The following is a 13,417-nucleotide window of genomic DNA, read 5'->3' as shown; positions in this document are numbered from 1 at the left end:
GCCAAGAGGGGGCGAAACACGTGTCGGCTGTCCATGTTCAACTATAAAAACAATAAAGATGTTACACTGCAACCTGGAATAGTCTTGTCCTCTATATGACGACTTGAAAGAACGGATATTAATCCTGATAAGCATATTTGTGAGCCCTCATGGAGTACACACTCTCTACCCTTTTAACATGTCCCCCAATGTATTCAGCTCAGCCCGTGTCCAGCTGCTCAATGCCGCCTCCGCGAGTGCACCGTCCTCCCAGGGAGTCCCCAGTAATGGTAGGTTTGGAGCATACAGCTTTATGGAGCTCGTAAGCTTCAAACTCCTAATATAACACTTCCGCGCCACCGCTAGGTGTAGCTGCTCTGGGCAGCGGGCTTTAGCTAACGGGTGAAAAAGGGCATGCACTTGGATTGTTGTCATGATCGTGGTGTCTGTGGCTGTGTCCCCCAGGTTTTTCCCGCTTAACCAGTAGGTCACCCACTGTAGCTGTGCGGCTAAGTAATAAAGCCTCCGTAGGCGCATAGAGCATCTTCAGCGCAACCCTGGGCCTTCCTGCATTCCATATCAATTTTCTGACTAACGTCTCTAATTCGCGTAATATTCGGGTAGGGACGTAGACGTTAATGTTAGCGTAGAAGTACAACCGTTTGGGCAACATTATCATTTTCGTTAGGGTGATTCGGCTCGGGACATTGAGCGGGAGTGAGTTCCAGAAGGTTACCTGTGCCCTAAGGGAGGAGATTGCCTTTATTAGATTGCCTTCTAAGACATCAGTGGGGTCTTGGTACATGCATATCCCCAGATAGCAAAAAGTTGTTGTATACCAAACAAGTCGTTCCTCTAGAACCGTAATAGCGCCTTCCGGTGTGGCAGCGTCAAAGGAGTACACCCCAGACTTTGCCCAATTTACCTTGAGCCCCGACATCTCTCCAAATGTACGGAATATGCCCGTGAGTATCGAGGGAAAGCAAGTCAGGTCTCTGATGTAAAGTAATAAATCATCAGCGTATAGCGACACCACATGGGTTCCGTCGGCTAAAGGGATGCCCCAGTCGGCCCCGGAGGCTCAGAGCTGGGCTGCCAAAGGCTCCATCACGAGAACAAAGATTAGATGGGAGAGGGGGCACCCCTGCCTGGTTCCCCTGCGTACCCTAATAGGGTCCGAGAGTAGCCCACCAGTGCGAACTCGGACTATGGGCCTCTAGTACAGGAGTTCCACCATTTGGAGAAAGTCGTCGCCCAAGTCGTATTTCCGCAGTACCAACACCAGGTAGGGCCACTCCACAGAGTCGAATGCCTTCTCGAGGTCGCACCCCGAGCGAGGCCACTGAAGTGTGGCTAGACTCTGCACCCTGAACAGCCGTCTAATGTTATACGACGTGCTGCGAGTCGGCACAAAACCGTTTTGGTCTGTATATACGAGGGTAGGCACCAAGGGCACCAATCGCTGGGCCAATACGGATGGCAAAATTTTATAATCAGTGTTGAGGAAGGCCAGCGGCCTATACGAGCCCATGCTGGTCGCGTCTCTGCCTGGCTTCAGGAGTGATACCAAGGTCGCCTCGTTTAGGGTGGGCGGGAGAGCAGAGTCAGTGATGGCCGCCCCAAATACACACAGTAGTTCAGGAATTAGTATAATGAAGTAGGCTTTATAGAACTCCGCAGGTAGCCCATCAGGCCCCGGGCATTTACCGTTGGAAAGGAAAAAAATGACTGTGCGGAGTTCCTCCGACGTAAGCGGCGCTCCTAGCTCATCGCGCTGCGTGTCGTTTATCTCTTGCAGAGGTAGGGCCGATAAATATGCAGTTATGTCAGCTGTAGGAACCCGTAAGCAAGAGTGATAGAGGCCCCCATAGTGTGTTGTGAAGGCTTCATGAATTGCCCTTTGTGTGTATACAGTATTACCTTGAGCAGTGCAGATGGACTTCACTGGGGTGGTCTGGTTGTCCCGTCTGATCAACCACTTTAGTAATTTACCCAGATTGTCCCCATAGTGATGGGTACGCGCCGAATGGGCAGCATAGTTTAGGTTCTTCAGCCTATCGAGTAAATGTGTATGTTGCTCCCTGGCCGCTATTAATGTCCCATCATCTCCCTCTACTGCCTTGCGCTCCCCCTCCAGCAGTTCAGATTCAACACGTGTCAGTTCTCCTTCTATTTGTTTCCGCATATCCGCCTGTGTACCCAAACAGTGACCTCTTGTGACAACTTTAAATGCGTCCCACTCTAACTGCAGAGTAGAGGCAGTGTGGTTGTTTTCTTCAAAGTATTGCAGGAGGCGTGTCGACAGTGCATCCCTATATGGGGCATCTAGCAGCATGTCAGGCTGGAGTCTCCAGGTGGGCACAGGTGGGTGTGGTCTCTCCCAGGCTAAGTCTAAGATGTGGGGGTTATGGTCTGAATGGGTACGGCCCAAATAGTGAGTGTCCGTAACATGAGGGAGCAGGTCGCTTGTCAGCATGTATCTGTCTAACCTGACGTGCAATGTATGTGTGCCCAAATAATAAGAGTATACCCTTGTATGTGGGTTGCGGCCCGCCAGGCGTCGTGTAAATCCCATTGTGCCGCCCAGTCCGTGAGTGCCTTCATAGCCCCGTGCGCAGGCGCACTGGCCAGGGGGAAAAATGACCGGTCCAGGTTAGTGTCCAAAACACAGTTGTAATCTCCACCTAGCAGCAATGGAATACCATGCCAGGGTGCCAGTACCGTCGACAGCCGTGTGAAAAAATGGCCCTGCTCAGTATTGGGGGCGTAAAGGGAAGCAAGGACAACAAGCTGTCCATCCAATTTGCCATGTAGTACTACATATCTGCCCTCCGCGTCTATCATGCAGTGGGAGAGTGCAAAGGGGACTCCCGGGCGTACCCAGACTAGCGCCCCCCGGGCATAGGCCGAAAACCCAGTAACATACAGCTGCCCTCTCCATCTGCGATGTAATGTGTGCGTCTCCGGACCAGTCAAGTGGGTCTATTGTAATAATGCTATATGTACGCCGTGCCGTCTGAGATATGAGTATATTTGGTAACGGCGGGATGGTGTATGCATTCCACGCACGTTCCACGTGCAGAATTTAATCACACCCATAGTACGTTCGATCTGTTGTCACTCCTCCTGCCCACCCCCCATCAGCGGCCAGCATGGCCTCTTGGCAAATTAAACACCCACAGTCATCATCAAAAGACCTTCGGACACATATGCCATATTCAAGGAGAGTGTAGGGGAGAAAAAAGGTTAAACAACACTAAAAGTAAAGCAATCAAGAATACAATGCCAAAAGGACAACAGCAGAACATGTTATCGTCCAAACGCTCTAACGAGCTGAAGAAACCGTAAGTTCAGGGCGGGTCGCTGAGCGCTTGGCTCGACTGTTAAAGGTGTACTGTCTGATCAGGTGGAGGGTGTCTCCCCCACACAGGCATATCATGTCGTTCGGCGTCGCTTCAGCAAGCGTTCTTCCAATGTGGAGACCCAGGTCCCCCACGCCCGGCGTGTTGCAGCTTGACAGTTCCCTTGGGAAATCCCCAGTGCGTCACTCACCTCCGGAGGTCGGGCCACCCCCGCGATGTCGCTCCATAGCCAGTTGGCAAAGCTGGTATGTGTGCACTGTCTTGACTCGCCACTCAGCGGTCGTAGTGCCGTGCCGGCTATATCTAAGCACCTCCCATGATCTGGGAGGTTTCACTAGTACCTCTGTGGCGCCCGGAGAGAATAGGATCCCGGGGGGCTATAAGAGTCCTCTGCCATCGTCAGGGGGGGGTCAAATGTTCTAGAATTACTTCAGTGAATAAGGTCATCAGTTTGTGGGGTGACATCCGGTAGTTCCATTGATACTTGCGAGTCGGCAGTTCATAAATGTGTTCGTCATCACTCGGAAGTTCACGGGGGCTGGCCTCCAGAATGGGGTCCGCTTCCAAAGAGCCACTGATTTCCGCCACCATCCGGAGGGCTTCCTGTTGCTCAGTGTGTATGAGCGCGGCCGGAGGGCCTATTTCCGTCTCTGTGCGTGTCCGTCTTGCCGGTGAGGATCTTTGTCGGCAGCGAAGCCGAGGCCCCCGAGTACGCCGCATGGTTGATGTCGACGGCATCGTATGGGGCTCCGTGTCGATACCCGAGTCCAACCAGGCCTCAACCGCCTCAGGAGTGTCGAAGAAAAGAGTTTTGTCTCGAGCCACCAAACGTAGGCGGGCTGGAAAAAGAAGGGAGTATTTCAAGGCTAGTTGGCAGAGTCGCTGTTTCACTGCCAAGAAGGAGTGTCTCTGGCGTTGCACCTGAATGGTGTAAGCAGGGAATAACATAATCTTGGCGTTTTCAACCCGGATGTCCGGCAGCTTCCTCGTCTCCCGCAGAATGGCATCGCGGTCTCGATAGTTCAGGATGCGGATAAGCATGGGTCTTGGGTTAGAGCCTGCTGGGGGGGTTGGCACTTGATGGGCCCGTTCTACCACAAAGTGCTGAGAGAGGGTTCCCTCAGGGAGCAGATCCGTGAGCCAACGTTCCATGTGTGTCTCTGGCTCCCTACCTTCCCATCGTTCCGGCAGTCCTATAATGCGGGGGTTGTTTCTCCTCACCCTTCCTTCCGCATGCTCCGCACGGTCCTCCAGAAATTCCACTCGATTGAGGAGGTCCTGGATGTGTCTGTGTGACCTTGGGCGTGATGTCACGGTGGCCTCCAGGACAGATGTGCGCTCCGATAGTTTCCTGTGGTCTGCCCGCAGGTGTGTAAGGTCTATGGCAACACTGTCTATCTTTGTTTCTAAAGAGGTGCGGGTGAGCTGCATTGATTCCTCCATTCGCTCCATTGCCGCCAGCATCGTGTCCAATTTGGAGGCAGTCTGATCCTGCTCAGCCTGTTTCGCCATCTTCCCCTTCACCTGCGCGCCGCTGGTACCGGCTCTCGTCTTGGGTCCCCCAGACATGGGCAGCGCTATTTAGTCCAGCGCGCGGGGTCGCCCGGGGGAGCTCTCACTGGCCCCCGGAAAGGGCGAGGTCCGCTACATGATCAAAAGACAGCTCCGGGGGGGGGCGTGGAACAGCAACTCCTCCAGGTCGTGTGGATGATCCAGTCGTGCCCCAAAGCAAAGAACAGCAACTGGGTGGGAATATAATGGGGCGTGATGTGTCTCCTCTGCGCTCGACTAGCCCCCGCTGGCGCGCCCAGATATCAGGTATACCCCCGCATTTGGGGGCCCGGAGCAAGATCCTCGTACCTCCAGCCACCGCCCGTTGGCCCTCCCGTTCAGCCGGGCACCTGAACACGTGCAGATAACTCTCGCTAGCACCTGAAGTCCAGTGGCAGCAATTGTCCGCCTCTCCTGCAGCCCATGCAGTCTCCACAGCTTTCTCCACGGAAGGTGGCCCCCCTGGCGACGGAGCGACCAGATCTGGGGTGTCAATGAGGTGGGTGACATCGCTCACCGCTCTCTCCAGTCACTGCGATGGTGACCGTCTCGCGGCCGTTGGGCAAGCGTGCAGTACTTATCAATACTCTCGCGCCGGGGGAGGGGCGCCCCTCATCTGCATATGGAAGCAGGTGTACTCAGGTTCAAGGTACCCAGCAACCTCATAAGTGTTTCGCAGGTGTCCCACTCGAGAGCCGGTAGAAGGGAGCCGCCCGCCTCCGCTGCCACCAGGGTGGGTTGAAATCTCCGTGTGGCCACAATGCTAGCAGGGACCAGGAGAGCTTCTTCTCGCGGCTCCGCCGATATCTGGGGCCAAGTCCCGAGACGCCGTCTGATGACCCTGCGTCACGCACCACAGCAGTTGGGCCTGGTGGCCTCGGTGAATCCCCGGCCTTGCCTAGAGGCCCCTGCCGGCAAGGAGAGTCGGCGGAGGGAGCAGCCCGTCTCTATCGCCGCCGGAGCATCCAGGAACCTCCGATCTGCACCATAGTTGGCAGGGGCACAGGAGGTAGTCTCCCACAGCTCCGCTGTTATTTGGGGCTGAATCCGAGTAAATAGCACGGAGAACTGGCCCATGTTGGGGGAGCTCGGCACGGAGCTCTACCCGGGCACGTCCATTGCGTGCTCAATAACAACGACACAGGGTCGTGACTCCTGACCAGTAAGGCTGAGTCCAAACTATTCAACAACAAAACAAATGCCAATACCGGATATTGTTCAATAGCTTTTTAATTTGACCTAGCTGAAAAAAACATAAAGGTCCGTTTTTTAGTTTACGTCACTAGTTTATTTTTTCATTTCAACACTAGTGGAAAATATTTTTTTTTCCTATAACTATTTTTTTGATGTGTATACAAAAAGGACTAATACATTAACGTATATACAACTAATTCAAAATATACAAGAGACAATTTTCCATCAATTTTAAACACATTCAAACTTGCACACTGGCCAAAACATTCATCCATCTACATTCATCCAACAAAAACAGTACAAATCCTAGAGGTCTAATGTCAAAAAAACAAAGATATATATAACAGTTTCTTTAAATATACATATGTACAATTTTCACATTTTAAAGTGTTTTTTCTTTTTTTATACAATAATGTTCAACCCTATTTTGCTTGGACCTATTTAAAGAAATGGTTCTAATTTCTGACAAAATGACCACACAACCGGTCGACGCGTTTCGAACTCCTCACTCCGGAGTTTTCCTCAGGACCAACAATCTACAATGACAAACAAATATAATTTAGCACTTATATCCTTAAGATTTCATTCTCAATAGTGCAGACGACCCTCCCATGAGTGGCTCTGCTCATACCTTAACGTGGTGAATAAAACACTCCCAGGGTGGATGTTTGTTTAACACGATGGACAGCTGTAAATATAGAGACATAACATACATTTATGTATCACAAGTTCTTAGCGTCTCAACTACAAGGCTGCAAACAGTCAAGAGAGACAAGCGGGCTTACCTTAACTCAAAATAATTGAGGCATTCTCTGGGGAAGTAATGAAATACATGTAAGACTTCGCAATTGAAAACTGATTTGACCTAGACTGCACACCTAATCTTCTTGTGCTCACCGTTTGTTAGAAGTTTAGAATTCTTCTTCGATTTTCAGCGCCCGTATGACTCAATCACCCACGCCCTGCAGGGAAAAAGGCCAAATTACGACGTTACTAATGTTTTTAAAAAAAGAGGGTTAGCCCTTCGACTCGTGTACCTCGGTGTGTTCTTACCGTAGGTTCGCCGGAATCCGCCTACAAAGTCGAGTTACCTGGTGTGCAAGGACCGGTTTGAATAACCGGCAATGTTATTTGCCGTCCATGTAGTCACATGATCGCGAGCTCCGTAAATTTCTTAGAGTTGATTTAAAGCGATACTCCCCGGTATGGGAATATTCAAACACAAGCTTTATCGAACGTGACAACCTGACAGATTAGATTGAAATTCAATCGATCAAAAAAATAGTTATAGGAAAAAAATTCTTTTCCACTAGTGTTGAAATTAAAAAATAAACTAGTGACGTAAACTAAAAAACGGACCTTTATGTTTTTTTTCAGATAGGTCAAATTTAAAAGCTATTGAACAATATCCGGTATTGGCATTTGTTTTGTTGTTGAATTGCGTGCTCAGCCACGCCCCCCGTCATCATATAGTTTAATAATATCATAAATAAATAGGACTTGTGAATAATATATGATAAATATAGTCATGTTAGTACTATATAATAAGTATCCATTAAGATGAAAAAAGAGAAAAAGGAAAGAGAAAAGAAGAATGTGAAAATAAGGTAGATAAAAGACAAATATAGTAACACTTAAGATTTATATCATGTTCATAAAATATACAAAGGAAATATAAATATCATACACAATGATGTTAAATTTTGCTGCAATAAAATATTAGGACAATTCAATATAAAATATTACCAGGATTAATTAATAGCATGTGTACTGATTTAATAGAAAAGGGGAGAAGGATGTGTGTGAGAGCAGAGTAAGCAGATAGAGCATAACAGCACATCTAATTTATAATAAATGTATAACAAATGTTGTAAATAAGCGAAAATTCATAAGTACTGTTAGATAATCAAATATGTGGAAATACAACGTTAGTTAGAGACTACATAATGATGAGATAAACAGATCTTAGAAAAGACTTTAGAGACAGAAAAGTAATAATTTAAGTAAGTATAGGAAGATATTGAGGAAAAAATGATAGAATAAAAGAGAAAATGAATAAGAAATCAAATGCTCATCTTATCTCCACATTTGAAGGTAGTAAATGTCCATCAAGTCAACAATAAAGAGAGATAAATTATCAAACAAGAGTACAAGGCATATCCTCCTTGAATGAAGAGAGAAGGAGACATAGGTATGTAGATAAGGATCGTCTCTTTCCTATGTGAAGAGAATCATTTTATAAGAATCAGAGGGTCACTTTCTCCATCAGCCTCTTCTTTTATTTTTTATTTGTTAATAGGCAGAAAGGTAGCGAGTTTGAAATCGTTTCAGGTCACATTTTCATCTGAGGAAGGAGATTTCAGAGGAGAGCGAGATTTGTCTCTATCTTTTTCCTGTGTAAGGGCAGCAACTGCCTGAAGAGCCTGAGCTTGATCTCATTAAGAACGGACAGGACAGTCTAAATCGCGGCATCGACTTTGAGATCGACCTTGATTACTTAAATTCGTTCATAGGTGTCAAGTGATTTGATAATGAAGTGGAAGTCCAAGTTCCTGTGAAGTCGTAGAGTATTCCATGCTCTGAGAAGAAAGATTGTCGAAGAAATTACGGAGATCGTCTGAATTAAAGAAGGCTTTAGAAATCCCATCTTTGGTGATCCGCAAACTGTCGTAGGCGGGATCTAAGAGAAAGGAAAGCCTTGTTACGATCATTTGTTTCTTTTGAGAAATCCACTGCTATATTGATGTCATGGCTTCCAAATGTACATGGACCATGAGAACGAGCTGCAATAATCAGTGGACGAGTTTGTTCATGTCGTAAGAAACATACAATGAGAGTGTGTGCTCGCGCATTTTTTCCTGCGCTGAATGGACCAATATGATGAGCTCTCTGCATTTCCAATGGTGGATCAAAGGAAAGACCTGTGAGTTTTGGAAGAGTTTCTTTGAGAAAGGCTTTGGCGTCTGTTACTTCCGAATTTTCTGGAAAGCCAAAAAGCAGATATTGTTTTGACGACTTCTATCTTCCAAATCAACTACTTTACTTCTTCGAAACAGGAGTTCTTGATCTCGATCCGGTATTAAGTCTAGATGATTTTCTACTGCATCTATCCGTGCAGTAATTCCATCTAACCAATTGTGAAATCCAGCTATATCTGAGCAAATGAGTTTAGTCTCATTTGTGAGGGTAAATATGGAGGACTCCATACCCTCTAATCACCGGCCCACAGCAGAGATTTCTTGTAGGATCCATTCAATGGTGGAATCTGAAGAAGTTGTCATCTTGGGATTAGATATCTTCTGATTCAAGGAAGTAACACTATTCGTATCTGGGTTGGACGGCCTTGGCTAAGAGCGTCTGAGAAAAGATGTTTTTAACAGGTTTTCCAGATGTCTTACCTGATGGCATCTCCAGAACTTTTGCGTCAGATAACATGTGTAGAATAAGTTTACTGAATTGATGACTGTAGTTTATTCACCAGTAAACATGTATATATAGATATATGTATGTTCAGTAGAGATAGGAGATTCTGGTTTTATGCGTAGTTACACCTGGAAGAGGAACAATTTTTTTTTTTTTGCAGAGTTTTATATAGCGCGAACTAGACCCGAACCGAATCAGGTATCAGAGCGCTTTACATAGCACCAGTTACGTTACATGAGGACACACTTTCATTTTTTTTAGGCACGGGGAGATTAAGTGATTTGCCCAGAATCACAGGAGGGTTTTTGGCGTCGTTACCGAGACTCGAACCCAGATCCCCAGGTCCGAGGTCGAGCGCCTTAGCCGTTAGGCCAACCCCTCTCCCCTACTTCAACTTGATAAAGAAAAAATTGGCATTTACATCACATGAGACAAACTAAATCAATTGATCCATATTTAGCCACAGAAAATCAGTTTAAAATGTCTACTCAGTCCAGGAATAGCGCAGCCTTATTTATGTTGAAGAAAGGACCATTGTAAAACCTGAAAACATTGGGCACATTTAACACAAATTCTTCTCCTCAGCTATGTGTGCGGATAGCAGGCCACAACCCTGCATGCTTCAAGTTGATTAAATATGTCTATCCGGCCTAACAGCAGTAAAGCTTGGGTCTTCTTGAAGAAAAGGCCGGACTTAAGGGGCAATACATGAGAAAATAAACAGCTGTGAAGTTGATATAGAGCTCAGAAAACGCCAGAAGCACTCGTCACGGATTCCCCCTCTGAGCTCTATACATGCATCACATATTATAATTCTTCACCTGTTATATTATACCAGGCGCGCAATACACATTGGGCTCAAGGGGCTTAAGTCCCCCCCCGTCGTGTGTGTCAGCCTGGGCTGACACAGCTTCGCAGGCTGGCGACCATCTAAATTACAGCCGCACCCGAGTACTTAACAGGTCTTTAAAGACCATTTACGTGTAAATTAGGCTTTTGTTGTGTGTTCACCCATTCTGTCTTTGGTTTGAAGAATTGCCCTCCCCCCCGAAATATTTTTCAGCCCCACCGAAATGTGGCTCTAGTTGCCTGCCTTTATTATACTGATATGCCTACTGGGTTTGACATCAAGGAGATGTTTCTGCCTGAAGAAAAAATATCGAAGACAGCGCACCTCAAAACACACAGAGCCACGGAACCGTCATGAAGCTAGAGGGCACTTGACGAGTATGGCCAGGGACTGCCGGAGGACCCCCACCCTTCCGTTAACCAGCATAACATTATTAACAAGACGTGAGAGGGCTTTCTTTGGAAGGCGGGGGATCTTTCGACCCCCCGGCCGTATTTATTAAAATATACAAAATAAATACAAATTGAAATAAACAATATTTACACAATTACGCAGAAAATGTTACAATTGATATATACAGGTATTCAGATGGCTAACCTTAACATCTTTCTAGTACAAGGTATTTCCTATCCAAAACTAACATATCAATCACATTATACAATATTTATTTTCTGCGTACCTATTTGGGCCTACGGCAAGGTCAATAACTGGTGTCAGATCCTTATCACTAAGCCACGCCCTCCTGAGCGGAGCGCGCATGCGCAGAGGGCCCGTTTACCGTGGGGCTACACGCCCTCCCCGGTTACCCCCGTACGCCCTATTAACCACGCCCTTCTGTCGAAGTGCGCATGCGCAGAGGGCCCGGTTACCGTGAGGGTACTTTGGCCCCCCGGTTACCCCCGTACGCTCCATTAACTCCATTAATGGGGGCCCTTGCATCTCTGCGTCGTTTACTGGCGTCATTGTGCACGTGCGGGGTGGCCATCCAGCCAAGAGAAAGCATGACTGTCTCCCCCGCACCCATGTACCCAACAGGCTGTACCTGCCCCTGGAGTTCTATGAGAGACCACTTGTCTCTCCCTTTTGGGCGACCCCATTCGAGAATCGTGCTTCCCCCTAAGGACCTTAAATTAACTGCTCACCAATCACGACCTTACCGTCTGACCAAGGTATAGCAATAAATACGACGATTGATGACCTGAAAACGGGAGAAAGTTCAACCTCCTAGAGGCTGGAAGGGGCAGGCCGTGGCGCGCAAGAGTCAAAGAGGCCGACTCCTGCGCTGCACGGCCTTTTAACCCCTCGCAGGCCAGGCCGGATATAACCGGACTGGCCTTTGTTTCCTTCGTGACCCGGAAGTGACTCAATCACTTCCGGGTCACCAAGGGACCCGGAGCGAGTGGGGGCCGGTGCACCCCGCCATAAGTGCGGCGGGCCGATGTCGGCCCCGCCTTTCCATTCTCCGCAGTCCCCTCACCTCAGCATCTTGCGCGTATGACAGGCTGTAATTTCGTCTGCCTCAGTCAGGTGATTGCTGCAAAAAGTCTCGTGGGAGAACAGCACAAAAAATAAATGTTTAAATTTCCAGGGACATGGTGCAACGAGAAAAGTAAAATATCCTCAGGCATTTTAATACACAGTAGTATCGCACTCTATTTCTTTATCAGTTCAGGCGCAGGCAGCTTTGAACGGCACGCTTCAGAATATTGAGCTAGCACACTTCTCCCATTAAATAGCAAAGAAGACTGCTCAGGATAGGAACGTTCGAGATAACAATGCCGCCATAAATTATCCATATGTACCTCACTGAATACACTGGGCAGTAGGCAGAAACATAAAATCGCCTCGAACACTTGCAGCATATGGCAGCAGTGCGTTGAATTCAGAAGCGGCCCCAAATTTTTTTTTATTTTTTTTTTTAAAACCTTTATTGTACAGAAGGCGCGCACAGATACGGGCCTACAACCCTCCGGGCCGGCCACCACAATAAAGAGACATACGAGGCAATACAGGAGAGACAACAGGATTTCTAAATAGCTCATATGAAAGGCAAAAGCAACAAGTCTTTGAGTCGCCATCACGGACAGGATAAAAGTAGGTTAATTTTATAATAGAAAAAGGGGTGTCACAGGATAATGAAAATCTGTAAAGTCCAGAGGGCCGTGGTGGGTCGTGAGCAAGCCGAAGTCCCAAATACAGGAAAAGACCAACAGAACAATACATTTTGGCAAAGGCAGAACGTGAGTCCCACATCAAGAACAATCACAATCGCTGCTCAGCACCCACCCACCACTACCAGGGCACATAATAATAAAACAGCGAAAAATACGCTTACAAAACTAAAAGCCCTCCGTTACAACACCCAAGGGGGGAAAAGAAAATGGGGTGGGGAAAGGGAAAAAAGGGGAGGAAGAGGACATCAAAAAAGGGGAGGGGGAAAGTGAGGGCGCAGCGTCAGTGCACGCCCCCCACGGCTAACAAAGCACCCAATACCAATTCGGCACATGGAACTAGTGGCAACAGGAGAAATGAATGCGTAGTAAACCGGGACAGCAGACATACCAAAAGGGCCCTGCCAGCACAAACACCCCGGGGGGGCTACGTGCCGACACCGCGCCACGAAATTAGGGGATACATAAGAGCCATAGAACCAAAAAGAGGAACAGGGAAAGATACAATAAACAGACCCCCCCACCACCCCGCACAGCCCACCCTGCACCCCTGCAGAAGGCTATGGCCTACCCCCCAGCAGCGTGCCTGTCGCCCTAATTAGAACCCGAAATATAGAGAAATATAAGAAAGAAAGAATCACTTAGATTAAAAAAAAAGGGGGGGGAAGGGAAAACAGGGAAAAAACAGCGGGAGAGGAGCCACATAATCAAAACCCCTTCAGCTCCCACCCCCCCGCCCGAAAATATTCAGAGCCCACGGGAAGATAATAAACACACGGAGAAGCTCCAGGAACGTAAAGATGTATCAAACATAATTATACAATTATGAACAGATCACCCAACCATACCGCAAAATAACAGTCCACAGAGGCAAGATCAGCTCAACC

The sequence above is a fragment of the Lissotriton helveticus genome, chromosome 12 (assembly GCF_964261635.1).
Source record: "Lissotriton helveticus chromosome 12, aLisHel1.1, whole genome shotgun sequence".
Lineage (NCBI taxonomy): Eukaryota > Metazoa > Chordata > Amphibia > Caudata > Salamandridae > Lissotriton > Lissotriton helveticus.
Note: the sequence above shows the minus strand (reverse complement) of the source record.